This window comes from Tetrao urogallus (genome assembly GCF_951394365.1).
Source record: "Tetrao urogallus genome assembly, chromosome: 1".
Taxonomy (NCBI): Eukaryota; Metazoa; Chordata; class Aves; order Galliformes; family Phasianidae; genus Tetrao; species Tetrao urogallus.
The window spans coordinates 72,481,610-72,509,473 of NC_136813.1; positions in this window are offsets into that span (position 1 = coordinate 72,481,610).

Consider the following 27,864-nt stretch of genomic DNA (forward strand, 5'->3'; position numbering starts at 1 on the left):
ATGCAAAGTTAAAAGTCTTCTTTTTTATTTACATTTCCCCGTCAGGAGACGTATGCCTCATCTGGCTAGTATCTGTAGTATTTGAGAGACAGATGCAGTTGCAAAGACATGTCACAGAATCATAGAATCACAGAACGGCCTGGGTTGAAAAGGAGCACAATGATCACCTAGTTTCAACCCCCCTGCTATGTGCAGGGTCGCCAACCAGCAGAGCAGGCTGCCCAGAGCCACATCCAGCCTGGCCTTGAATGCCTCCAGGGATGGGGCATCCACAACCTCCCTGGGCAGCCTGTTCCGGTGTGTCACCACCCTCTGTGTGAAAAACTTCCTCCTCATATCTAACCTAAATCTCCTTTGTCTTGGTTGAAAACCATCCCCCCTTGTCCTATCATCTCCACCCTTGTAAAATGCTGTTCCCTCTCCTGTTTGTATGCTCCATTCAAGAGCTGGAAGGGCAGAGTGAGGTCTCTTCAGAGCCTTCTCTTCTCCAGCTCAACAAGCCCAGTCTCCTCAACCTTTCCTCGTAGGAGATGTGTTCCAGTCCTCTGATCATCTTAGCGGCCCTCCTCGGGACCTGATAGAAGAGCTCTGCATATTTCTTGTGCTGGGGGCCCCAGGCCTTGGATGCAGTCCTCCAGACGGGGCCTCGCAAGAGCTGAGTAGAGGAGGACTACCATCTCTCTTTCCTTGCTGGCCTCCCCTGTTCTAATGCAGCCCAGAACACAGTTGGCTTTCCAGGCTGCAAGCGCACCCTGCTTGCTCATATCCAGTTTCTCGTCACATAACATCTCCTGCCAGTGACAGACGGACGGATGAACATATTGGCCATTCAGGATGCACATGGAAACTCAAGCAGTCGGAAACAAACCGTTAAAACCACTGCAGAATATTCCGATAGAAGCCCTCCACGCAACCAGCTTCACCAGTTTGCAGTGCTGGTCTCTGTGCTTTTTGCTGTTGGTCTGTTACTCAAGGAACATCATTTCCATCACAGCAGCCCATCTTGGGGAGGAAGTCCTTAACCGGTCAGAGCCATAACTAATCATCCCTTGCTTTCTAGACTTCCAAGAATAATGTGATCTAATTCTTCCTGGGCAGGAAATGCTCGAATAAGATGTTAGAGTCTGTTCCATAATTCTGAACAAACCAATTGATTCAGCTACGATAAGGAAGAGCGTCTGAACTTTTGCCACCTCCCATTTGGCTTTTACAAGCCTATTATCAGAGAGATTTTTTATATTAATAATATGAATATAAATAGTGGTTTTATTTATTTATTTATGATTAAAGATATTAATAAGAATAGTGTTACAATGAATTACAATTTGAATTTGAATTACAATTCAAATACAATTACAATTCTCTATGTGATTAATGGTATCTCTTTGCTTTGCTTCGCTTCTCTTTTGCTTCGCTTCTCTTCTCTCTTCGCTTCTCCGCTTTGCTTCTCGTCGCTTCGCTTCTCCTTCTCCTTCTCCTCCCTTCCTCTTCCTCTTTGTCTTTCTCTTTGTTCTTCTACCGCCTCCAGCGTTGAAGGCAAAACTCTCTTATTCTTTTCCACGTCTCACTAGAAAAAGGAGAGTCTCAGGTTGTGACTTGTGACCTCAAACAGACTCCAAGCTGCCTCCTCCCTGGATTCCTCTGGCAGAGGCCAGCTACAAGTGTGACCTCAGGCACAGCAAAGGCGGGAGTGCCAGTACCTGTCTGTTGGCCCCAGCGGCCGGGAGAAGTTGCTCATGACGGCCTCAGTGTGACAGCGGGTGAGGATGACCACCGCCTGGCACAGGAAGGGCAGGAACGTGCTCTGCTGCGCAAACGATGTGATGCTGCGCAGGATGTAGAGGATCGGAGGCACCTGAAGGAAGAAGGGGAGAAAGAATGACTTGCTGCATCCTGGACTCTGCAGGGCCTAGCCATGTGCAATGGCCAGAACAAGTCCAAGACACGTGGGAGAAAGTCTCTTACGTTCCAACTGATGTCCTTCCCGTGCATCTGCAGGAAGGTGGTCATCCACTTCCCACACGCACGCACACGCACTCCGTTGGCTTTCCGGATCGTCTCCTTGATGGCCGCCATGAAGTCAACGGTGCGTTCTAGGGGGAAGTTTCTGCACACGATCTGCAGAGAAATGAGAAGCGGGAGAGATCCCATCACTGCTCTGCTGCAGCTCTTCCAAACACCAAGCAGTCTTGAGGGCATTCTTAGCTCAGCGGCTTGCCGCTCATTCAGGCGGCAATCACAGCGCTCCTGCTGTCTGTACCCTGCTGTTTCTACGGAAGGCGGTTGAGCCTTCTCTCAGCTTCTGCACCCATGGTGTTTGCTTACAAGCAAAGCCTACCTCCCAGCAGCCACAGTCACACATGCACACACACACGCACGGTCACATACACACACACAAACGCATGTCGTGGCATCAGCTCCTTGCTCTGGGTGCCTGAAGGCCAGGCGTAGCTCAGAGCCTCCTGCTACTTGCTGAGAAAAGCAGTCTCAGGGTGACAGCTCATTTTGGAACTGGTGTCAGAGGCTGGGAGCAGCATAGGGCCATGCAGAATTCTACGGACAGAGATCCCACCACCCCTTCTTGGGTCCACTTACTCTTGCCATTTTGGACGTGGTCTGGAGCTGAGAGGCGATGCTGCAGGCATGCAGCCCCTCGCACAGGCTCCCGATGTCACCCGTCTCAATGACTGTGTTGACTGTTTTGGCTGGAAAGAGCAGAGGGAGAAAAGGGGAGTCATGCTTCTGGAAACAGGACCGCTTTCCACGGGGGAAAGACAGAGGACAGGATGGGGACAAGAGGTGAACCGTGCACGGTGCCTCTCCCTCCTGTCAAGAGGGCGCAGCGCGTGGGGCTCTGGTAGGGCTACGGAGGAGGGCAGAGGGCTGGAGCACGCCTGCTGCACTCACCTTGGATTCGCAGAAGGGAGCTCAGACAGGTGACGGCCAGCTGGCGGGATGCGGGCATGGGGTCACACGTCAGAGGCGCCAGCAATCCCACCAAGGAGCCAAAGTGCTCACAGGCATCTCCTCTCTGCAGGGGTGAGAGGCAGGAACAAAGCTGTAGACGGCCCCAGCTCTCCCCAGCTTCTCCCATCGGTGGCTTCCCCACGCCATGACACAGCATGCACAGCTGGGCGGAGCTCACCTTCCAGCTCAGGGGCACCGGGGAGGGAGCAGGGGGCATGCGGTGGGGCTCTTTACTCACTTGAAGCTCTTCACAAACAGACAGCAGCTGGGAGCAGGTCTGCAGGGCCCTCTGGCGCTCCCACACCTTGGTGGATACCATAGATTTCTGCAGGACCTGGGGTAGAGCATCTGTCTCACTGAGGACGTCTTTTCCTTCCCTTCCTGCCACCCCTCTCCCTGTCCCTCCTTTCCCAGCCCTTTCCCTCAAGGCCTCCCGCCTCACTGAGCACCGGCACTGCTGCTCCCGCAGCACATACTCACGTGGACTATGTTTTGGAAGAAGCCGCCGCTGGGCTCTGTCTCCAGCAGGACCACCATGAGCCGGCCCAGAGCTCTCAGTGATGTTTGCTGAAGCTGAAAGCAGAAGAGGGGAGTGACGTGTAGCATCACGGCTGCTGCCAGAGCAGAGGTTGTGTGTGCTGAGGTAGGGTTCCGACCGAGAGGTGGCCGGGAAAGTTACGGCAGGTTACCTGCAGGTACTGTGCTGCGTGCTGTGACTTCCTGATCTTCAGCATCATCCCTGCTGAAGGATATGTCACGATGCTCTTGCAGCACAGGACCAACATCTCACGCATGTCTTTGCTTTCGAAAGAGGGCTTCAGCTTGCTGAGAGGAGGAAAAAAGGAAGAGAAATCAGAAAGGGCCTTTACCAGTGCTCTCCAGACTGGTTCAGACAACATCTGAGTTTCTCCCAATCAACAGCTACAAAGCCAATACCCCCAGCTCATGCTGCTGAGCACTGCCTTCAGTTCCAGCAGCGCCCACCTCCTCCCCAGCAGCAGTGAACCACCTCCCGCTCTGGAGGGAAGGAGACCCCAGCTCTCCCTCTCTTTCCTGCCAGGGGACAGGAGCACCAGGGCCTTTCTCCCTGCGCAGAACCTCAACTTCGCTGGGCACAACAGCCCAGCCATCTCTCCTGCTGTAGATGCAGCTCCTCCCTCCCTGCCCCCTCCGGGCCCTCAGGAGCTACCCAAAACGGGGACCACCATCCTGCCTTGTGACCTCAGCCCTTACCTCAACTGCTCCAGGGCCAGAACCACCTTGAGAGGCACTGGGGAGACAGGCATGCCCGAGTAATACCTCTTCATCAGGTCCTGCAAGTCCCAGAGAGACCGTGTCAAAGTGGGCAAGGGGCACACAAGAGCTGTTCCACCCGGCCTCAAGACAGGCACAACTGCCACACACCAGCCCCATCACTTTCCCATGGAAGCACTGCAGGATGCAGCAGCTGGTGCACCCAGCCCGCTGCCCGGCCCCTGCCTGCCAGCACCCAAGGTCCCCACCAGCTGGAGACGTGTGGCTGCTGGACACCTGCATGCCCCCAGGGAAGCGAGACTTGTGGTGCAGCCCAGAACTCCTCTGCACACAGCCCTGTCTCTAGGCACTCACCATCAGGATCTCCAGCAGCTTGCTCTTCAAGGAGGGGTTAAAGCTTGCAGAACCACCCACAGCTTGGAAGGCAGAGCTGCAGTCGGTGATGCTCTGCACCAGCGCGAGGTTGTTCTGCAAGTCCTGAGGAGCAAGGGACAAGAACGTTCTTTGAACTGCGGGAAGGGACAAGGGCTGCAAGGGGGACACGGGGAGACAACGCTAAGGGAAGGGCTTGGATCTTCATGTGGACACAAACCCTTCCCCGAGGGACTTTGGAAAGGAAAGGCCCATCTCAGCATCCCCCCCACGTGGAGGGGCTGCAGCTGGGCGCTCAGACACCCTGGCATGCTTCTTTGAGCTCTCACCCGGCAGCTGCAGCTGTAGAGCATCAGGACGTTGCCCACGATGTCTCCCTCCAGGTGGGCGAGCAGCTGTTCCTTGGAGGCACGCAGTGCCACGCTGCCGTGGGCGAGCATGAGAGCGCTGCGTGTGGCATGAGCTCTCGTGCTGTCCAGCTCCATCTGTGTGGGAAGAAATGCCTTGAGACACTCGCTAACGGCCCCCAGTGCCCCGCAATGCACCTGGGCTCCCAAGGCAGGAGCTGCAGGGAAAATAAGGCCGAAGAATGCCAAGATGGAAACCCGTAACGCTTTACCTTCTTGCGCCTGGAAATCCTGGCATTGCGGCCTTTGCACAGCCTGGACGCAAACATGGTGAGCGTGGCCAGGACTGTGTGGAAGTTGTTCTCAGCAGCATGGCTGAGAAGAGAGATGATTCCCTGCACAAAAGAACAAGGGGCCGTTGGCACAGGCCTGAATCTACAGGTCCTCTCCTGAGCAAAATGGCAGCAGTGAGGAGATAGGAAGGCCTGGAGCAGGGCCAGGAAAAGCCCCCTGCCCCAGGGCCAGAGCAGGGCCTGGAGGAGCTCGCAGGAGCTGGAGGAGAGAAGAGCTCACCTGGGCCTCACATGGCTCCTCCGCGTTTGCCTCCTCCAGGTGCTGCAGCAGCTTCTCCTGCACGTGGAGGACTCCCTGACAGGATCCCAGCACTGTGCCCAGAGCCTTGTACAGGAATGACTGCATAGGAAAGGAAGGGAAGGAAGGAGCTGAGATGTGGCAGCAGCTTAACCTGCTGGGGGAGGGCCAGGTGGGGAGGACCCACGCTCCCACGCTGGGAGTCGCTGAGAGCAGCTGCAGGGCCCAGCTTTAGCCATCCCCGGGCAGATTGCAGGGAAAGGCCTCTGGGGGGCACAGACTGGGAAGCAGCATCAGCATCCCGCGTGGGCAGAGCACCAGCCGCAGCCCCAGCCCCAGCTGGACACCTGCAGCTGCACCGCTGGGTAGAGCCGGGGGGAACTCACCTTTTCTGCAGAGCTGCTGGCAGAGCTGCTCAGCCGCCGGCTCAGCTCACTGCTCAGGGCCTCGGTCCACGCCTCATCATCTGCCGTGTCCACTGACGCCCTCAGGAACTGTTGGAGAACAGGAGAAGACAATGTTCCCTTGCCCTTTGCCTCTTCCCTCACTCCCAAGTCGCCGCAGCCCTCGGGGGAGAGGTGCCCGTGGGAGCGGGGCTACTTGGGGCAGGCAAGCACTTCTCTGCACCGCGCCTCCCGGCAATGCTGTACCTTTAGCAGACGGCGCTCAAACTCGGCAGTGTCCGGGAAGCTCTCATCTTTCCCTGCACAGCAATAGGAAGACAAAGACCCTTACTTGGGATCAAGGCACAGAAGAAGAGCTGCTGCAAACCTGGCTTGGCCTGGGCACTTGACACAGCCAAGCTGGGACCTGCACCCCCTCCACAATGACCTGTCCCTCCCCACAAACACTGCCTCCACAGCAACACGGAACTAAGTGCTCCAAGGCTGCTGTCTGAGGGGACGTGAAGGGCCCATCCCTGCCCTGGAATGGGCAGATCTCTGGTGGGATAGGTCCCTGGGCCTCAGTGCTGACTCCCAGGAATGGGAAGAGCAGCAGAGCAAGAACTGGGCTGCAGGCAGTGCTTCCCCTCTGCCACTCTGCAGAGCTGCATTTTCACTCCCCCCCTTCCCTTCCCTTCCCTGCCTCTGCCTCTTCTTCCCCTCCAGTACTTTACCTTCAAGACACTGCAGCAGCAGGGGGATCTCAGCAGCCCACATGGCCCCCACAGCCCTGTGGAACCTGCCGTGGAGGTTTTTCATCAGCAGTAAGGCAGCAGCTTGGAGTTTGCTGCCTGCACCAGGGCTGCCTGCCACCACCTGAGCGAAAGCAAGAAAAAGCAGGGTCACTTCTGCAGCAAGAGCAACGGCTTCCCCCCAGGATGGAAGCAACTCGGCCCTGCCCTGGCAGGCAAGGAGCAGCCAACAGCTTTGCCCATGGCCATGCTGCTTCCTCCTGGCTGCTCGTGGCACCAGCTTCTGGAGCATCTACTCACCAGCAGTCGTGCCAGCAGTATCTGGGGCGTCAGCAGTGGGCCTGCAAAGAGGAAAAAGTGCCAAGTAAGACTCCAAGACACTGCGTGCCCACCCAGCCATGCACACCTCCGCTGTCCCTTCTGGGTGCTACCACAGGTCAGCAGAGCTCCCTGGGGGAGTTTTTGCTCCTACCTTGAAACATGGAGCTGACAAAATGGGGATCCAGGTGTTCTATCGGCCGTCCTGTCAGCTCCTCTCTCTCAGCCAGGGCACAGACACAGCGGGACACTGGGATCAGCATGCCTGTGTACTGCGCTGGCACCACAAACAGCAGCAGCCGCGGCCACAGGAGCTGTAGGGAACGAGGCAGTTGAGCAGGTCAGCACTCCTGCCTCTGCTCAGAGAGGAAGAGGACTCTGTGAATTTCCCCGAGTCCTGTGTGCTTCAGAGCACATTGGAGGAGAGACCTGGGGTCTTGGAATGGGACGAGGAACACGTGGTGCAAGGGCAGGGAGCAGCAGCAGGGCAGAGCGTGACTTACTTTGGACATCCCTCTCACAGAGACGTCCAGGGATCCCAGGATGTCCATGCACAGCTCCTGGAGAGCTCCTTCTTCCTGGGCTTCCCGGGCAGAAAGGTCTCCGGCTGCCTGCATGACAGTGGTGTTGAAACACTGGTTATGCTCAGTTCTCAGGAGCCTCTCGGGAGGCTCAGGCGTGGCCCCAGCAGTGCTTCTGTGCCACCCTCCGAGCAGCACGGGTCTTCCCAAAGAAGATGCTGCCCACTGCCCTTACCCTTCTTCCTGTGGTGCGGCTGAACTCCCTGAAGATGTGCCCCACCACATCCCAGGCTGAGCAGCTCCAGGTGTTAGAACTCAGCAGATCCTTGATGAAATAAAGAACAGCCGTCCTCACCTGCCAGAGAACAATTGTGGGTGTGATTTTCCTGGTCAGAAGGCAAAGGGAAGCCAGCTGCTCATCAGGGCAGCCCTTTGGGCATGAGCAGAGAATCAAGAGCAGAGGAGAAGCTTTGGCTTGTGATGTGAGGGCCAGGCCTTAGCACCAGGCTGTGCGCTTTCCATGCACAGCACAAGGACCTGCCCGCTCCACTCGGCCTGCTCTCCCCACAGGAGCCATCGTGTGGCCAATGCCCCAGCACCTCTCTAGTCACCCCAGCCCTGCCCGTGCTGGCAGCAGCATCACCACCCCAACAACGCTTTCTTTTCCCAAACCAGCTCACCCGGATGCTGGGGTCGCTGCACAGACGCTGCACAGCCTCGACGACCTGGGGCAGCTTCTCTGTCATCATGGGCTCTGCAAGAGATGCACAGAAGCATGAGCGGAGCCACAAGGCAGATGGCAGAAGGGAGCCCTGGCAGTCCCAAGGCGTGGTACTGACCAACCCGTGGTACTGACCATCAGAGCGAGCCAGAGCACGCAGCAGACCCAGGGCTGCCGCGCATCCAGGCTCCCAGTCATCGCCCAGCTGCGACTGCAGAAACAGGATCATTTCCTCTGGGCAGATCCGGGCTGCAGGGAGGAAATCCCACGCTGTGTTAGCAAGAACCTCACACCCATTCCTGAGGTTTGTGAGAGAGGTTTTGGCCAGGGCACAGCCAAGCATGGCCAAGGCTCCTCTCCTTACCCTGCAGCATGATGCAGTGGGTCAGCTGTGCACGACCAGCCTCGCTGTGCTGCTTGCTGTCGTCATAGAGCTGTGGGAACAAGGTCCATTTGAGAAAATCACATCAGCACTGAGGACGGAAAAGACACTGTGCTGCCCGCTCTCGTCTCCCTGGGCACTCTCGGGAAGAGGACAGGCAGACAAAACCCAGCCCACCCCACAGCATCCCCGGGAGTACGTGCACGGCTCTAGAGCAGCCTTGAGCATGCAGGAGCTAAGGCTGAGCCGCCTTATTCAGGGGCTCGGAGCTTTGCAGTCCTCCTGAGACTTAGCCACAAGGGAAACTGCTGTGGGCGCAAGGATAGGCTCCCCTTACCTGGTAGAACACGGCACTGGTGATGTCCTGAAACTTGTCCCTTGGAATGACAGACTCGGTGCCCCCTAAGGCCTCCAGGAAGACTGTGAGGCTCTGCAAGAGAGCAGGAGAGGAAGAAAGGGATGAAGCCACGTCTAGCCACTTGCGAGTGGAGAAACTGTTTCCCAATTGCTTCTCTGCAGGGAGCAGCTCCTGCACAGGCGTTCTTGTTTATCCCCCACCTCCCAGCGGCACCAAGAGAGTCTCTCTGCTCTCAATCGAGCCGTGTTTGGGCATCATTTGCAGGCATTTCCCACCCAGCAGCCCACTTCTCCCCCATCAGATGCAACTGGCTGTGGTCCCCCCAGTTGTTAGCATAGAGCTCCTCAGGCACTCAGAGCCCCACCACCCAGGTGGTGGTGACAAAGTCTCCCATCCCCCGGAGATGAGCCCCTGTGAGTCTTGGCTCTTGTCCAGGCCATTCCTCCTTGGACTGAAGAGCTCAGGAAGCCTCAGACCTCCCTTGAACACCCATCCCTTCTTTCTCCAAGGGCTCCCCACCTCCTCCCTGCATGCCCCTGACCCCTCGTGGCACTTGCAAGGGCCCCACGTCCACCCTGAGCCCTGCACAACGCCTCACCTTGGCCACCCTGCAGGTGTCTTGGATCTCCTGACACGGGTGAACGAGCCAGAGGAGCTGCTCCCAGACGTGCTCTTGGTGCCGCTCCTCTTGCAGGAGAACCTCCAACATGGCAGCCACAGCCCCAAGGACGGCCTGTTTGTCCTGGAGAGGATGGCAGAGGTCCGGTATCAAAGACTGAAGGTGTGCCCTTCCTACACAGAGGGCTTTCTCTTTCTCTTTCCCTTCCCCTTCCCCACACCCCCACGCCCAGCAGGAGATGGGCTCGCTCTGGAGGGCAGGCAGCTTTTCCCCATACCCTCATCCCCAGCTCTTCCTGCCACAATGCTGTGACATGCAGCTGCTGCCTGGCACACAGCCTCTTCAGGGCCCTTTGCAGAGCCAGCCCACTCCCTCTCATCACCCCTCAGCTCTCAGCCCACTGGGCACAGACACAGCTGCCAACATGGGTGCCCCTGCTGCCTTCCTGGGCTGGGAATGTGGGGATGCAGCAGTGCTCACCTGTTCCTCCTGGCAGTCCTGCCAGTTCCACATCACGGAGAAGAGCAGCTCGTGAAGGTTCTCATAGATCTGCTCTTTCTCCATGGCAGGCCAGGGGCATTGCATTCCTGCGGACAAGTGAATCTTCACTCCATCCAGCCACTGTTTCACAACTGAAACAACATAACAAAATACTTAGACAATAATCAGACTATTTTTTTGAAAAAGGGAGTGAGAGAAAAGGCAGCCTGTGAGAGTCTGCAGCAGGGTGAGGTGCAAGGGCTGTCCTGAGGCGCCCTGCTCTGGGGCCGGCACTCACCAGCACAAGCGATGCGCAGGATCTGGCCACTCTTCACCTGGCCCACCACACTGCGCAGGCCTGCCAGCATCAGCCACACAAAGGGGATGCACTGTGGAGCTGCAGAGAGGAAGGAGAGGGCCACAGTCAGAGTCCTGGCAGCGAGGGAGGAGGGGCTGCAGCCCTGCATCCCCCAGCTCAATGCAGATCACACGCGGAGGGCAGAGACCCCTTTCCCGGTTGTCATAGGTGTCAGGAGGTTGAGGGTACTCTACCATAGGTGCTGAAGAGTTTGCTCAGGGTGATGAGCACCAACTCCTTGCACACGTCCCCCGTGGCCTTCAGGTGGCTCTGGAGCTCAGCCATCACCAAGGTGAAGTGCGTCCGAGCCAGAGCCACCAGGACATTGCTGGCAGCTGTCTTGACATTGCTGGTCACGCCCTGGAAGAGAGTCACTGGTGACACGCGGCCCAGGAGACTGCCTGAGGCCCTTGGAAGAGCTAAGCCCCCACCATCCGCCAGCAGAACACCAGCGTGGGCAGGCGGTTTCCTTTGCCTTTGGGAGTGAGCCCTCACCTGGGCTGCCGTCAGGTCCCGGGACACCTCTGCCAGCAGCCGGTTCACCACTCCGCACGGCGGGCGGCTGCTGTCTTGGCACAGGGCGCTCTCCAGCTCACAGTACGCCTGCGCTCGGTCACCCTGGGGACAAGGATCAGTCACGCTCGCTTTGCCCGCTGCCACCCATCGCTCTGTGGATGTGCTGCCGGGCCTGGCACCCACGGCACCGTGGCCCTGGGCCAGGAGGGCAAGGGTTGCTGGTTGGATGTCCCCAACTCACCTCCTGATCTTGCAGGCGCTGAAGCTGTAAGGTCGCGGCGCAGGTAGGGACAGGGCTTGACACCCTGCTTCTCTCCCTGCGACGCGTACGCCTGGGCACGCAGCCCACACAAGCAAAGAGACCTGGAAGGAAAGAGCAGAGCAGCTGCTGCAGGTGTTGCTTGGAGCCAGGGCCGAGCACCCGGCCAGCTGTGGGGGGAAAACGCTCCTCCAGCCCCACAGCGCGAGGCTGCGTGTGGTTGGTGGGGACAGGGGAGGGAGCTTTCTCCTTGCTGGGGTACTGGGGAAACCACGGTGAGCAGCTGCACTGGGCAGAGCAAGGACAGTGCTGCTGGCACGTCCTAAACAGACACTGGAGGCACACGTGTGCTCAGGCAGTGTTGTGGTGTCCAGAGAGGTGGAGGGACTCACCTCGAAGGGCTCTCAGCCTCTCCATGATAGCAGGATGCCTCCAGATAGACGCAAAGCTCTCTCTGGTTCCACTTCCTGCGGGTCCCACAAGCGGACTGAGCCACCGCTCCCACCGCTCCACAAGGGTGGATGAGGCAGCCACTGTGACACCACACTGCAGTGTCACCTCACAGAGAATGAATGACACGCCCCGGGCTGGGCACCAGGCAGGTCCCCAGGGCAACCCTGCAGGCCCTCAAACACAGCACGTTTGTGTGATGCAATCGGCTCTGGGGTTCCGGTTCCATGCTGACGCAGGGAATCACCTCAGCAGGTGATGGAGAGCCCCTGCCAGGGAGCAGCTGCTGGGCACCGTTGCCCGGCGTTGTCTGAGTGACTGGGGACTCCATGCCGGGAGGCACTGAGGCCCCCATCTGCTGCCCGACAACCTCTCCACAGAGCTCTGCTGTCTACTGGGGGCACGTGTCAGAGATGTTAAGGAGACTCCACCACATCTGATCAAATAAGAACACCACCATCTGCTTATTGTCATTCAAGTAGGGTCATGGGAGGCTGCCACGAGGAAATGGCAGAATATCAGAAAGAGACTTTGCATCCCATGGCAAGACACTAAAGGGATTGGGAGCACCAGGAGTGTTCTCCTGTGTCCTTCTGACTGGAGGCTGGGTCGCAGAAGGAAGGAGGAGAATAGAGGTGGTAAATTATTGGCTGATTCCTGGGATGGTGTTGGGATCAAGGTTTTGTGTACCTTGATCTTGGACAGGTGTGTGGGCATGAGATGGAGCACAACTGGGCAGTTGGGGCCCAAGTGTTCTGGAAAGCAAGCTGGCTAGATTGATTAAACCACATTTGATGGAGGAATGGAATGGAGTTCCTTGTGAAATGAGGAAAAGAAGTTCACAAGGGGTTAGTCAATGAGGTCAGAAGTTGTATGCCTTCATGAGGTGCTGAATTGGCAGCTACAGATCTGACCTTTCTAAGCCAGGTTTTCGCTGCCTGCAACAGATGCTTTTATACAGACCTAGAGAGTTAGTGCGGACAGCGAGTCTCCTGTTTCTCCAAATAACACTGTTAGCTATCCCATCTCTGGAATGCAAGGCAGCAGGCTGGGCAGTAAACCTCAAATTAACAAAGAAGCAGCGGATTGGTGGATGCAGTTGATGCTGATAAGAGGACCGTTCAGAGCCAGGCAAGCATCCTCCAACTCCACCCAGGTCAAAGAGTACACAGCCAGGAAGACAACGGCCTTCATCAGAAAGACCACCAGATGACCAGGGAGAAATGCCTCACATGCATGAAGGAACTGAGACTCAGGGCGGGGGAAAATGTCAATCATTCTGGGGACTCACGGCAATAAAACAACCTTTTCTTGGACATCCAATGCATATGTGAGCAGCTTGCTCTTTAAGCACGTGCCTTTCTTGACCTCCCGTACGCAGGCTAGGAGGCAATACCCCCCTGCATCCAGCATAGGTGCGCAGCTCTGAGAGAACATGCCTGCTTTATGGCTGCTCTGTGGTGACAGACTTTGATTCCGCATGTCACTTGCAACAGAGAAGGGCCTGGGAATGATGTCTTCTAAGTAAACTGTGGAGAGAAACCTCCAGTTGTGCAGTAGGATCTTGTGAGGACTCCTCAGGGAAGACAACATTGCCAAGAGCCTGGCTGAAACCTTCCTGCATCCCTCTAGAGATTCCTGCACCCTCTGCTTCCCTACGGTGCCTGTATAGCAATGCACGCTGCGTGGGGAATAAACAGGCAGAACGAGAGCTCTGTGCGTGCTTACAGGGGGGTGATGTCATGGCAATCACACATGAGCCATGGTGGGACCTGAGTCTGTTCATCGTGGGGAAAGGAGGGCTGAGGGGGGATCGCATAAATGTTTGTGAATATTCTTGGGAGTCCGGGTGGATGAGAAGTTGGATATGAGCAAGCAGGGTGCGCTTGCAGCCTGGAAAGCCAACTGTGTTCTGGGCTGCATTAGAACAGGGGAGGCCAGCAAGGAAAGAGAGATGGTAGTCCTCCTCTACTCAGCTCTTGCGAGGCCCCGTCTGGAGGACTGCATCCAAGGCCTGGGGCCCCCAGCACAAGAAATATGCAGAGCTCTTCTATCAGGTCCCGAGGAGGGCCGCTAAGATGATCAGAGGACTGGAACACATCTCCTACGAGGAAAGGTTGAGGAGACTGGGCTTGTTGAGCTGGAGAAGAGAAGGCTCTGAAGAGACCTCACTCTGCCCTTCCAGCTCTTGAATGGAGCATACAAACAGGAGAGGGAACAGCATTTTACAAGGGTGGAGATGATAGGACAAGGGGGGATGGTTTTCAACCAAGACAAAGGAGATTTAGGTTAGATATGAGGAGGAAGTTTTTCACACAGAGGGTGGTGACACACCGGAACAGGCTGCCCAGAGGGGTTGTGGATGCCCCATCCCTGGAGGCATTCAAGGCCAGGCTGGATGTGGCTCTGGGCAGCCTGGTCTGCTGGTTGGCACCCTGCCTAAAGCAGGAGGCCTGAAGCTATATGATCTTCGAGGTCCTTTTCAACCCAGGCCATTCTGTGATTCTATGATCTTGAGGGAGATGGGAGGCATATGGACGAGGCCAGGCTCTTCTTGATGGTGTTTAGCGATAGCACGAGGAGTATTGGCTTAAAACTTACCGTACTAACATGCAGAAGAACTTCTTTATGGTAAGGCTGATGGAGCTCTGGAACAGAGAGTCTGTAGAGTCTTGTCCTATGGAGATATTCAAGACTCAGCTAGATACCTACCTGTGCAACTTCTTGTAGGGTACCTGCTTAACCAGGGGGTTGGACATAATGACCTCTTGAGGTCCCTTCCAGTCCCTGTGGTTCTGTGTAATTCTGTGTTGCACTATGATCTGTGCTGCAGACATACTGAAAATGGTCAGTAAAAATGGGAACAGCAAAGTGACAGGTTTGCCTTCGTTGCTCAAGAAAGTCAAACCTAAATGTCATGGTTCTATGTTTTTGTTTTTGTTTTTGTTTTTTGTTTTTGGGTTTCAGTTTTCCCATAGCTTGTCTCTGGATGGTAACGAAGCTCGCCAACTAGGTGCCATTGCCAGAGATCCAGCTATTGATAGAGGAATTAGTCGATGTTCGGATGAGGCTGCCTCCCTCTGGGAACGAGTGTTAATAGCCGTGAAGGACAAGTATCCCTTCAAAAATGGCTTGAAGATTGCGATGAAAAAATGGGATACAGTTGAAAAGGGGATCCAGTATTTGAGGGAAATAGGCATGGTGGAAATGCTGTATGACCCTAACTTTATTCCTAACCACCCACAACAAAACCGCGACCCTGAAAGAGTGAGGACAACGCCTGAGATATGGCAGAAAATCGTGACAACAGCGCCGGACAAATATGCCTCTACACTAATGTCAGCGTGTGACAGATTCAACGAACAACAGAGAGCGCCCTTAGTTTATGAATTAATTGTTACGCTCCAAAACTACGAACAATTGCTGTCCCCAATTCATGCTGCCGTGGTGGCTGCTATATCAAAAATGACGGAGCAAGTGTCTCAACTGATTAACCGTGACAAACCTGTAGCAGTATCAGAGATGCTGGATGAAGATCGGGATAATCAAATGAGTCTAATGAAGGAGATCAAGGAGATGAAGGAGATGATGCGAGCCCACCTAACTAAAGACAATGAACCTTCCTTCTCGCGTGCACCATCAAAAATCTCAGCTGTTAGAGGCAGACGCTCTCCGGCTCAAGTAAGGGATAATACACCGCAAATTGCCTTATGGTATTACCTACGTGACCATGGAGAAGACATGAGGAAGTGGCACGGTCAACCTACTCCTGTACTACGAGCCCGGGTGAAAGAATTACAAGGCAGATCAACCACCAGTGCAGTTGCTCCAGTTACCACAGGTAATGAATAGAGGGGCCCTGCCCTCAGTCGGCGGGGGGAAAGGGATAATAGAGTATATTGGACTGTGTGGATTCGATGGCCTGGCACATCAGAACCACTGAAATATAAGGCGCTGGTGGACACTGGTGCACAGTGCAATCTGACGCCCTCGAGTCATGAAGGGACAGAATCAATCCATATTTCTGGAGTGACCGGGGGCTCTCAAGAATTGACTGTGTTGGAGGCTGAGATAAGCCTCACTGGTAAGGACTGGCAAAAACATCCTATTGTGATGGGCCCAGGGGCTCCATGTATACTAGGTATTGATTACCTCAGAAGGGGCATTTCAAGGATCCTAAGGGGTATCGATGGGCCTTTGGAATAGCTGCTGTGGACACAGACAACATTAAGCAGCTGTCTGTTTTGCCTGGCCTGTCAGAAGATCCGTCTGTTGTGGGGCTGCTGCGAGTAAAAGAGCAACAGGTACCGATTGCTACAAAAACGGTGCACAGGCGGCAGTACCGCACCAACAGGGATTCTTTGCTCCCCATTCATAAGTTAATTCGTCAACTAGAGAGCCAGGGAGTGACCAGCAAAACTCACTCGCCTTTTAACAGCCCCATATGGCCAGTGCGTAAAGCCAGTGGAGAATGGAGGCTGACGGTGGACTACCGTGGCCTGAATGAAGTCACACCCTCATTGAGTGCTGCTGTGCCGGACATGTTAGAACTCCAATATGAACTGGAGTCAAAAGCAGCCAAATGGTATGCCACCATTGACATTGCTAATGCCTTCTTTTCCATTCCTTTGGCCAAAGAATGTAAGCCACAGTTTGCTTTCACATGGAGGGGCGTTCAGTATACCTGGAACCGTTTGCCCCAGGGGTGGAAACACAGCCCGACCATTTGCCATGGGTTGATCCAAACTGTACTGGAACAGGGCAGTGCTCCTGAGCACCTGCAGTACATTGATGACATCATTGTGTGGGGCAACACAGCAAAGGCAGTTTTTGAGAAAGGAGAGCAAATAATCCAAATTCTTCTGAGTGCTGGTTTTGCTATTAAGCAAAGCAAAGTGAAAGGACCTGCCCAGGAAATTCAGTTCCTAGGCATAAAGTGGCAAGATGGCCGTCGTCACATCCCGACAGATGTGATCGACAAAATCACTGCTATGTCTCCACCCACTAGCAAAAGAGAGACACAATCTCTTCTGGGTGCAGTGGGCTTTTGGAGAATGCATGTTCCAAACTACAGCCTCATTGTAAGCCCCCTTTATTATGTGACGCGAATGAGAAATGAGTTTACATGGGGCCCAGAGCAGCAGCAGGCTTTTGAACAGATTAAACAGGAGATAGCCCGTGCCGTGGCCCTAGGGCCAGTACGGACGGGACAGGGTATAAAGAACATCCTCTATACTGCTGCTGGAGAGAACGGTCCCACTTGGAGTTTGTGGCAAAGAGCCTCAGGAGAGACCCGAGGCCGACCCCTGGGATTCTGGAGTCGAGCCTACAGGGGGTCGGAAGAGGGCTACACTCCAACTGAGAAGGAGATCTTAGTCGCTTATGAGGGGGTTCGGGCTGCTTCTGAAGTAGTCGGTACTGACACACAGTTCATTCTGGCACCTCGACTGCCAGTGTTGAACTGGATGTTTAAAGGAAAGGTTCCCTCCACCCATCATGCTACTGACGCCACTTGGAGCAAGTGGATTGCACTGATTACACAACGAGCACGGATGGGGAACCTCAGCCGTCCAGGAATCCTAGAGGTGATCATGGACTGGCCTGAAGGTAAAAAGTTTGGAACACCACCAGGAGAAGAGGTATCGCGTGCTAAAGAGGCCCCACCATACAATGAACTACCAGAGAATGAAAAGAAATATGCCCTGTTCACAGATGGATTGTGTCGTATTGTGGGAAAGCATCGCAGATGGAAATCTGCTGTGTGGAGCCCCACACGACAAGTTGCAGAGGCCACTGAAGGGAAAGGAGAATCAAGCCAATTTGCAGAGGTAAAGGCTGTCCAGCTGGCCTTAGATGTCGCTGAGCGGGAGAGGTGGCCAATGCTCTATCTCTACACTGACTCATGGATGGTAGCGAATGCCTTATGGGGGTGGTTACAGCAGTGGGAGCAAAATAACTGGCAAAGAAGGGGTAAACCTATTTGGGCTGCTGAACTGTGGAAAGACATTGCTGCCCGAACAAAGAATATGGTTGTGAAGGTGCGCCATGTAGATGCTCATGTGCCCAAGAGTCGGGCTACTGAAGAACAGCAAAATAACCATCAGGTAGACCGAGCTGCCAGAATTGAGGTGGCTCAAATAGACCTGGACTGGCAGAACAAGGGTGAATTATTTCTAGCTCGATGGGCCCATGAGACCTCAGGTCACCAAGGGAGAGATGCAACATACAAATGGGCTAGAGACCGAGGGGTGGACTTAACTATGGATGCCATTGCACAGGTTATTCATAACTGTGAAACATGTGCCATCATCAAACAAGCCAAGAGGATGAAACCTCTCTGGGAGGAAGGGCGATGGCAAAAGTACAAATATGGGGAGGCATGGCAGGTTGATTATATCACCTTGCCACGATCTCGCAATGGTAAGCCTTATGTGCTCACCATGGTGGAGGCAACCACCGGGTGGCTTGAAACATTTGCAGTACCCCATGCTACCGCCCGAAACACCATATTAGGGCTTGAGAAACAAGTCCTGTGGCGACATGGCACCCCGGAAAGAATTGAGTCAGATAATGGGACTCATTTCAAAAATTCTCTTGTAAATACTTGGGCCAAAGATCATGGCATTGAGTGGATTTACCATATTCCCTATCATGCACCAGCCTCTGGTAAAATTGAACGATACAATGGATTGTTAAAAACGATGCTAAAAGCACTGGGTGGTGGAACATTTAAGCACTGGGAGAAGCATTTGGCAGAAGCCACCTGGTTAGTCAATACCAGAGGATCAATCAATCGTGATGGTCCTAACCAATCCAGTTCCCTACATACCGTAGAGGCAGATAAAGTCCCCATTGTACATGTAAAGAACATGTTAGGAAAGGCAGTTTGGGTTCTTCCAGCTTCTGGAAAGGGCAAACCTCTCCGTGGTACAGTTTTTGCCCAGGGACCAGGATCCACTTGGTGGGTAATGCAGAAGAACGGGGATGTTCAATGTGTACCACAAGGAAACTTGATGCTGGGGGAGTGCAGTTACTAATTCTATGTATATGCATATAGCCATGTGTGTAATGCATTTTAATCATTTTGTTTGTTTGTTTGTATATATGTATATATATTTTAAGCATGATGTAACGATGTAGAATTAGGGGTGGAATGTCATGGTTCTATGTTTTTGTTTTTGTTTTTGTTTTTTGTTTTTGGGTTTCAGTATTCCACATCCAAACATCATGTAGTGTACGGGGCATTAAAGTGTCACTGCCCGAATTCCAAGTACCTATCCCTGTACATTACAGCAGTCACGGGATCTGGCCCTTAAGGGTGGGGGGGGCGCTCTCTTGCTGCCTTGCAGTGGGTGCTGGAGGGTGCTTTCCTAGCCGTTCCAAGCTTTTCAGGTTTGAATTGGTGCCGGGAACTCTCTCTCTCATCTTGTCTGATTTATTAATCTCAATTTCAATTAAATTGTATATATTGTGTCATCTTGCATTCCAATATTATAGTAAAATAAGTTTTCCTCCGTAGATTGTTGCCGCTGCTCTTTTCCTCCCTTCCTTCCTTCCTTCCTTCCCATTTTTGTGGGACTGGGGTAGGGCGGGGGGGAGGGCAGAGGCCTGTCGCCCCTGTCACGGACATAGATTGATCTGGTCAACTCCGTGACACTAAAGCTGTCTTCAAAGCAACTTGTGATACTGAGTGCTACAAAGCAGGATGGGAAAATAAACTGTGGGTGACTGCGAAGTAGCCAACTAGTAATAAATATTTATCACTACATCTACATAGTCAGGGGTGAGTCAGCGATGAGTATCTAAACAGCAAGGGATGGCTGATAGGGAGGGATTGCTTCCCTCTACTCTGCCCTTGTGAGACTCTGTTTGGAGTACTGTGTCCAAGCCTGGGGCCCCCAGTACAGGAAGAACTGTTGGAGCAGGTCCAGAGGAGGGCCACAACGATGCTTGGAGGGCTGAAGCACCTCTGCTATGAAGATAGACTGGGGGAGTTGGGCTTGTTTAGCTTGGAGAAGAGAAGGCCTGCATTTTCCTTTGACATTCTTACTTCCCCTGAAAACTGCAAAAAAGTATGTAAATGCTCCATCCCCACATCCAGCTCTCCTACATTTTTCATAGCAACATGGAACTATTTGAGTTGGAAGGGACCTTTAAAGCTCATCTAGTCCAACTCCAACAGCAGTGAACAGGAAGGACAGCTCCATCAGGTTGCTCAGAGGCCTGTTCAGCTACTTCCCATACTGATGTTGCTGTCCACCAAATCCTGCAGTGGGAAACATAGGATTACTTTGTAGCTGATTTACTTGCTGGTTCTCTCAGGGGGAGATTCAATGGCCCTATCCGTGGCCATCATGACTGGGAGCTCCCTTCTTTAACATCCATTACCATTTCAAGACCACTGTCCAAGTCAGTGACCCATGGGCTCACCAAACAATTTTCTGACCAAACAGCAGCAGAATGGTTAGCAGTGAATGTATAGCAGAAAAAAAAAGGCAACTATTAACCTCAAGTTAAGTACCCTGAGCCAATACTTACCTTCTTAACATCCAACTGATACGTAAGTCACCTAGATTGCTTTCTGAGACCCCACTGCCTCTGTGAGAAATTTCTTCCTAGATCCTCCCAGTAAATGTTATGTCTTCCTGGCAGTAGGCATCCCCACTGGGTATTGGTTCTCCTGCCGTCAAAGAGAATGGGAAGAGATGGGAAATACCCCTCATTAATGTAACACAGTTCAGTGTATGTGCATCAACCCCATTCTAAGTTCTGCACCTTCCCTCACTACAGAAAATCCCCAGAGAGCACAGGACTGTGCCTTCAAACAGGAGGCAGCTCCTCTGAGATGTCCACGATGTCCATCACTGGCACAAAATACACAGAAGAGACGACTGCAACCTTCAACTAAGGAACACAGTGGAGTATATTCTTCTGCCTGCCCCCTTTTACTGCTCTCTGACCAGATTGGTACTCCAAGACTTGGTATCCCAATCAATCAATTAAATTACTAAATAAGCCATTTTTAAAGTATTGTGTTCTGCTTTTCATGCTATCCCAGCCGCATTCTACACCAGATGGAAATGATTTTGAGAGCTTTATGTTGCGATAGATATAACTGCATACTTCTACTTGAGTTGCATGCAAAGTTAAAAGTCTTCTTTTTTATTTACATTTCCCCGTCAGGAGACGTATGCCTCATCTGGCTAGTATCTGTAGTATTTGAGAGACAGATGCAGTTGCAAAGACATGTCACAGAATCATAGAATCACAGAACGGCCTGGGTTGAAAAGGAGCACAATGATCACCTAGTTTCAACCCCCCTGCTATGTGCAGGGTCGCCAACCAGCAGAGCAGGCTGCCCAGAGCCACATCCAGCCTGGCCTTGAATGCCTCCAGGGATGGGGCATCCACAACCTCCCTGGGCAGCCTGTTCCGGTGTGTCACCACCCTCTGTGTGAAAAACTTCCTCCTCATATCTAACCTAAATCTCCTTTGTCTTGGTTGAAAACCATCCCCCCTTGTCCTATCATCTCCACCCTTGTAAAATGCTGTTCCCTCTCCTGTTTGTATGCTCCATTCAAGAGCTGGAAGGGCAGAGTGAGGTCTCTTCAGAGCCTTCTCTTCTCCAGCTCAACAAGCCCAGTCTCCTCAACCTTTCCTCGTAGGAGATGTGTTCCAGTCCTCTGATCATCTTAGCGGCCCTCCTCGGGACCTGATAGAAGAGCTCTGCATATTTCTTGTGCTGGGGGCCCCAGGCCTTGGATGCAGTCCTCCAGACGGGGCCTCGCAAGAGCTGAGTAGAGGAGGACTACCATCTCTCTTTCCTTGCTGGCCTCCCCTGTTCTAATGCAGCCCAGAACACAGTTGGCTTTCCAGGCTGCAAGCGCACCCTGCTTGCTCATATCCAGTTTCTCGTCACATAACATCTCCTGCCAGTGACAGACGGACGGATGAACATATTGGCCATTCAGGATGCACATGGAAACTCAAGCAGTCGGAAACAAACCTTTAAAACCACTGCAGAATATTCTGATAGAAGCCCTCCACGCAACCAGCTTCACCAGTTTGCAGTGCTGGTCTCTGTGCTTTTTGCTGTTGGTCTGTTACTCAAGGAACATCATTTCCATCACAGCAGCCCATCTTGGGGAGGAAGTCCTTAACCGGTCAGAGCCATAACTAATCATCCCTTGCTTTCTCGACTTCCAAGAATAATGTGATCTAATTCTTCCTGGGCAGGAAATGCTCGAATAAGATGTTAGAGTCTGTTCCATAATTCTGAACAAACCAATTGATTCAGCTATGATAAGGAAGAGTGTCTGAACTTTTGCCACCTCCCATTTGGCTTTTACAAGCCTATTACCAGAGACATTTTTTATATTAATAATATGAATATAAATAGTGGTTTTATTTATTTATTTATGATTAAAGATATTAATAAGAATAGTGTTACAATGAATTACAATTTGAATTTGAATTACAATTCAAATACAATTACAATTCTCTATGTGATTAATGGTATCTCTTTGCTTTGCTTCGCTTCTCTTTTGCTTCGCTTCTCTTCTCTCTTCGCTTCTCCGCTTTGCTTCTCGTCGCTTCGCTTCTCCTTCTCCTTCTCCTCCCTTCCTCTTCCTCTTTGTCTTTCTCTTTGTTCTTCTACCGCCTCCAGCGTTGAAGGCAAAACTCTCTTATTCTTTTCCACGTCTCACTAGAAAAAGGAGAGTCTCAGGTTGTGACTTGTGACCTCAAACAGACTCCAAGCTGCCTCCTCCCTGGATTCCTCTGGCAGAGGCCAGCTACAAGTGTGACCTCAGGCACAGCAAAGGCGGGAGTGCCAGTACCTGTCTGTTGGCCCCAGCGGCCGGGAGAAGTTGCTCATGACGGCCTCAGTGTGACAGCGGGTGAGGATGACCACCGCCTGGCACAGGAAGGGCAGGAACGTGCTCTGCTGCGCAAACGATGTGATGCTGCGCAGGATGTAGAGGATCGGAGGCACCTGAAGGAAGAAGGGGAGAAAGAATGACTTGCTGCATCCTGGACTCTGCAGGGCCTAGCCATGTGCAATGGCCAGAACAAGTCCAAGACACGTGGGAGAAAGTCTCTTACGTTCCAACTGATGTCCTTCCCGTGCATCTGCAGGAAGGTGGTCATCCACTTCCCACACGCACGCACACGCACTCCGTTGGCTTTCCGGATCGTCTCCTTGATGGCCGCCATGAAGTCAACGGTGCGTTCTAGGGGGAAGTTTCTGCACACGATCTGCAGAGAAATGAGAAGCGGGAGAGATCCCATCACTGCTCTGCTGCAGCTCTTCCAAACACCAAGCAGTCTTGAGGGCATTCTTAGCTCAGCGGCTTGCCGCTCATTCAGGCGGCAATCACAGCGCTCCTGCTGTCTGTACCCTGCTGTTTCTACGGAAGGCGGTTGAGCCTTCTCTCAGCTTCTGCACCCATGGTGTTTGCTTACAAGCAAAGCCTACCTCCCAGCAGCCACAGTCACACATGCACACACACACGCACGGTCACATACACACACACAAACGCATGTCGTGGCATCAGCTCCTTGCTCTGGGTGCCTGAAGGCCAGGCGTAGCTCAGAGCCTCCTGCTACTTGCTGAGAAAAGCAGTCTCAGGGTGACAGCTCATTTTGGAACTGGTGTCAGAGGCTGGGAGCAGCATAGGGCCATGCAGAATTCTACGGACAGAGATCCCACCACCCCTTCTTGGGTCCACTTACTCTTGCCATTTTGGACGTGGTCTGGAGCTGAGAGGCGATGCTGCAGGCATGCAGCCCCACGCACAGGCTCCCGATGTCACCCGTCTCAATGACTGTGTTGACTGTTTTGGCTGGAAAGAGCAGAGGGAGAAAAGGGGAGTCATGCTTCTGGAAACAGGACCGCTTTCCACGGGGGAAAGACAGAGGACAGGATGGGGACAAGAGGTGAACCATGCACGGTGCCACTCCCTCCTGTCAAGAGGGCACAGCGCGTGGGGCTCTGGTAGGGCTACGGAGGAGGGCAGAGGGCTGGAGCACGCCTGCTCCACTCACCTTGGATTCGCAGAAGGGAGCTCAGACAGGTGACGGCCAGCTGGCGGGATGCGGACATGGGGTCACATGTCAGAGGCGCCAGCAATCCCACCAAGGAGCCAAAGTGCTCACAGGCATCTCCTCTCTGCAGGGGTGAGAGGCAGGAACAAAGCTGTAGACGGCCCCAGCTCTCCCCAGCTTCTCCCATCGGTGGCTTCCCCACGCCATGACACAGCATGCACAGCTGGGCGGAGCTCACCTTCCAGCTCAGGGGCACCGGGGAGGGAGCAGGGGGCATGCGGTGGGGCTCTTTACTCACTTGAAGCTCTTCACAAACAGACAGCAGCTGGGAGCAGGTCTGCAGGGCCCTCTGGCGCTCCCACACCTTGGTGGATACCATAGATTTCTGCAGGACCTGGGGTAGAGCATCTGTCTCACTGAGGACGTCTTTTCCTTCCCTTCCTGCCACCCCTCTCCCTGTCCCTCCTTTCCCAGCCCTTTCCCTCAAGGCCTCCCGCCTCACTGAGCACCGGCACTGCTGCTCCCGCAGCACATACTCACGTGGACTATGTTCTGGAAGAAGCCGCCGCTGGGCTCTGTCTCCAGCAGGACCACCATGAGCCGGCCCAGAGCTCTCAGTGATGTTTGCTGAAGCTGAAAGCAGAAGAGGGGAGTGACGTGTAGCATCACGGCTGCTGCCAGAGCAGAGGTTGTGTGTGCTGAGGTAGGGTTCCGACCGAGAGGTGGCCGGGAAAGTTACGGCAGGTTACCTGCAGGTACTGTGCTGCGTGCTGTGACTTCCTGATCTTCAGCATCATCCCTGCTGAAGGATATGTCACGATGTTCTTGCAGCACAGGACCAACATCTCACGCATGTCTTTGCTTTCAAAAGAGGGCTTCAGCTTGCTGAGAGGAGGAAAAAAGGAAGAGAAATCAGAAAGGGCCTTTACCAGTGCTCTCCAGACTGGTTCAGACAACATCTGAGTTTCTCCCAATCAACAGCTACAAAGCCAATACCCCCAGCTCATACTGCTGAGCACTGCCTTCAGTTCCAGCAGCGCCCACCTCCTCCCCAGCAGCAGTGAACCACCTCCCGCTCTGGAGGGAAGGAGACCCCAGCTCTCCCTCTCTTTCCTGCCAGGGGACAGGAGCACCAGGGCCTTTCTCCCTGCGCAGAACCTCAACTTCGCTGGGCACAACAGCCCAGCCGTCTCTCCTGCTGTAGATGCAGCTCCTCCCTCCCTGCCCCCTCCGGGCCCTCAGGAGCTACCCAAAACGGGGACCACCATCCTGCCTTGCAACCTCAGCCCTTACCTCAACTGCTCCAGGGCCAGAACCGCCTTGAGAGGCACTGGGGAGACAGGCATGCCCGAGTAATACCTCTTCATCAGGTCCTGCAAGTCCCAGAGAGACCGTGTCAAAGTGGGCAAGGGGCACACAAGAGCTGTTCCACCCGGCCCCGAGACAGGCACAACTGCCACACACCAGCCCCATCACTTTCCCATGGAAGCACTGCAGGATGCAGCAGCTGGTGCACCCAGCCCGCTGCCCGGCCGCTGCCTGCCAGCACCCAAGGTCCCCACCAGCTGGAGACGTGTGGCTGCTGGACACCTGCATGCCCCCAGGGAAGCGAGCCTTGTGGCGCAGCCCAGAACTCCTCTGCACACAGCCCTGTCTCTAGGCACTCACCATCAGGATCTCCAGCAGCTTGCTCTTCAAGGAGGGGTTAAAGCTTGCAGAACCACCCACAGCTTGGAAGGCAGAGCTGCAGTCGGTGATGCTCTGCACCAGCGCGAGGTTGTTCTGCAAGTCCTGAGGAGCAAGGAACAAGAACGTTCTTTGAACTGCGGGAAGGGACAAGGGCTGCAAGGGGGACACGGGGAGACAACGCTAAGGGAAGGGCTTGGATCTTCATGTGGACACAAACCCTTCCCCGAGGGACTTTGGAAAGGAAAGGCCCATCTCAGCATCCCCCCCACGTGGAGGGGCTGCAGCTGGGCGCTCAGACACCCTGGCATGCTTCTTTGAGCTCTCACCCGGCAGCTGCAGCTGTAGAGCATCAGGACGTTGCCCACGATGTCTCCCTCCAGGTGGGCGAGCAGCTGTTCCTTGGAGGCACGCAGTGCCACGCTGCCGTGGGCGAGCATGAGAGCGCTGCGTGTGGCATGAGCTCTCGTGCTGTCCAGCTCCATCTGTGTGGGAAGAAATGCCTTGAGACACTCGCTAACGGCCCCCAGTGCCCCGCGATGCACCTGGGCTCCCAAGGCAGGAGCTGCAGGGAAAATAAGGCCGAAGAATGCCAAGATGGAAACCCGTAACGCTTTACCTTCTTGCGCCTGGAAATCCTGGCATTGCGGCCTTTGCACAGCCTGGACGCAAACATGGTGAGCGTGGCCAGGACTGTGTGGAAGTTGTTCTCAGCAGCATGGCTGAGAAGAGAGATGATTCCCTGCACAAAAGAACAAGGGGCCGTTGGCACAGGCCTGAATCTACAGGTCCTCTCCTGAGCAAAATGGCAGCAGTGCGGAGATAGGAAGGCCTGGAGCAGGGCCAGGAGAAGGCCTCTGCCCCACGGCCAGAGCGGGGATGCTCACTGGAGCTGGAGGAGAGAAGAGCTCACCTGGGCCTCATGTGGCTCCTCTGCATTTGCCTCCTCCAGGTGCTGCAGCAGCTTCTCCTGCACGTGGAGGACTCCCTGACAGGATCCCAGCACCGTGCCCAGAGCCTTGTACAGGAACGACTGTATGGGAAGGGCAGGAAGAATCTGAGATGTGGCAGCAGCTTAACGTGCTGGGGAAGGGCCAGGTGGGAAGGACCCAAGCTCCCTGGCAATTGCTGAGAGCAGCTGCAGGGCCCAGCTTTAGCCATCCCCGGGCAGATTGCAGGGAAAGGCCTCTGGGAGGCACAGACTGGGCAAGCAGCATCAGCATCCCGCGTGGGCAGAGCACCAGCCGCAGCCCCAGCCCCAGCTGGACACCTGCAGCTGCACCGCTGGGTAGAGCCGGGGGGAACTCACCTTTTCTGCAGAGCTGCTGGCAGAGCTGCTCAGCCGCCGGCTCAGTTCACTGCTCAGGGCCTCGGTCCACGCCTCATCATCTGCCGTGTCCACTGACGCCCTCAGGAACTGTTGGAGAACAGGAGAAGACAATGTTCCCTTGCCCTTTGCCTCTTCCCTCACTCCCAAGTTGCCGCAGCCCTCGGGGGAGAGGTGCCCGTGGGAGCGGGGCTACTTGGGGCAGGCAAGCAGTTCTCTGCACCACGCCTCCCGGCAATGCTGTACCTTTAGCAGACGGCGCTCAAACTCGGCAGTGTCCGGGAAGCTCTCATCTTTCCCTGCACAGCAATAGGAAGACAAAGACCCTTACTTGGGATCAAGGCACAGAAGAAGAGCTGCTGCAAACCTGGCTTGGCCTGGGCACTTGACACAGCCAAGCTGGGACCTGCACCCCCTCCACAATGACCTGTCCCTCCCCACAAACACTGCCTCCACAGCAACACGGAACTAAGTGCTCCAAGGCTGCTGTCTGAGGGGACGTGAAGGGCCCATCCCTGCCCTGGAATGGGCAGATCTCTGGTGGGATAGGTCCCTGGGCCTCAGTGCTGACTCCCAGGAATGGGAAGAGCAGCAGAGCAAGAACTGGGCTGCAGGCAGTGCTTCCCCTCTGCCACTCTGCAGAGCTGCATTTTCACTCCCCCCCCTTCCCTTCCCTTCCCTGCCTCTGCCTCTTCTTCCCCTCCAGTACTTTACCTTCAAGACACTGCAGCAGCAGGGGGATCTCAGCAGCCCACATGGCCCCCACAGCCCTGTGGAACCTGCCGTGGAGGTTTTTCATCAGCAGTAAGGCAGCAGCTTGGAGTTTGCTGCCTGCACCAGGGCTGCCTGCCACCACCTGAGCGAAAGCAAGAAAAAGCGGGGTCACTTCTGCAGCAAGAGCAACGGCTTCCCCCAGGATGGAAGCAACTCGGCTGTGCTCTGGCAGGCAAGGAGCAGCCAACAGCTTTGCCCATGGCCATGCTGCTTCCTCCTGGCTGCTCGTGGCACCAGCTTCTGGAGCATCTACTCACCAGCAGTCGTGCCAGCAGTATCTGGGGCGTCAGCAGTGGGCCTGCAAAGAGGAAAAAGTGCCGAGTAAGACTCCAAGACACTGCGTGCCCACCCAGCCATGCACACCTCCGCTGTCCCTTCTGGGTG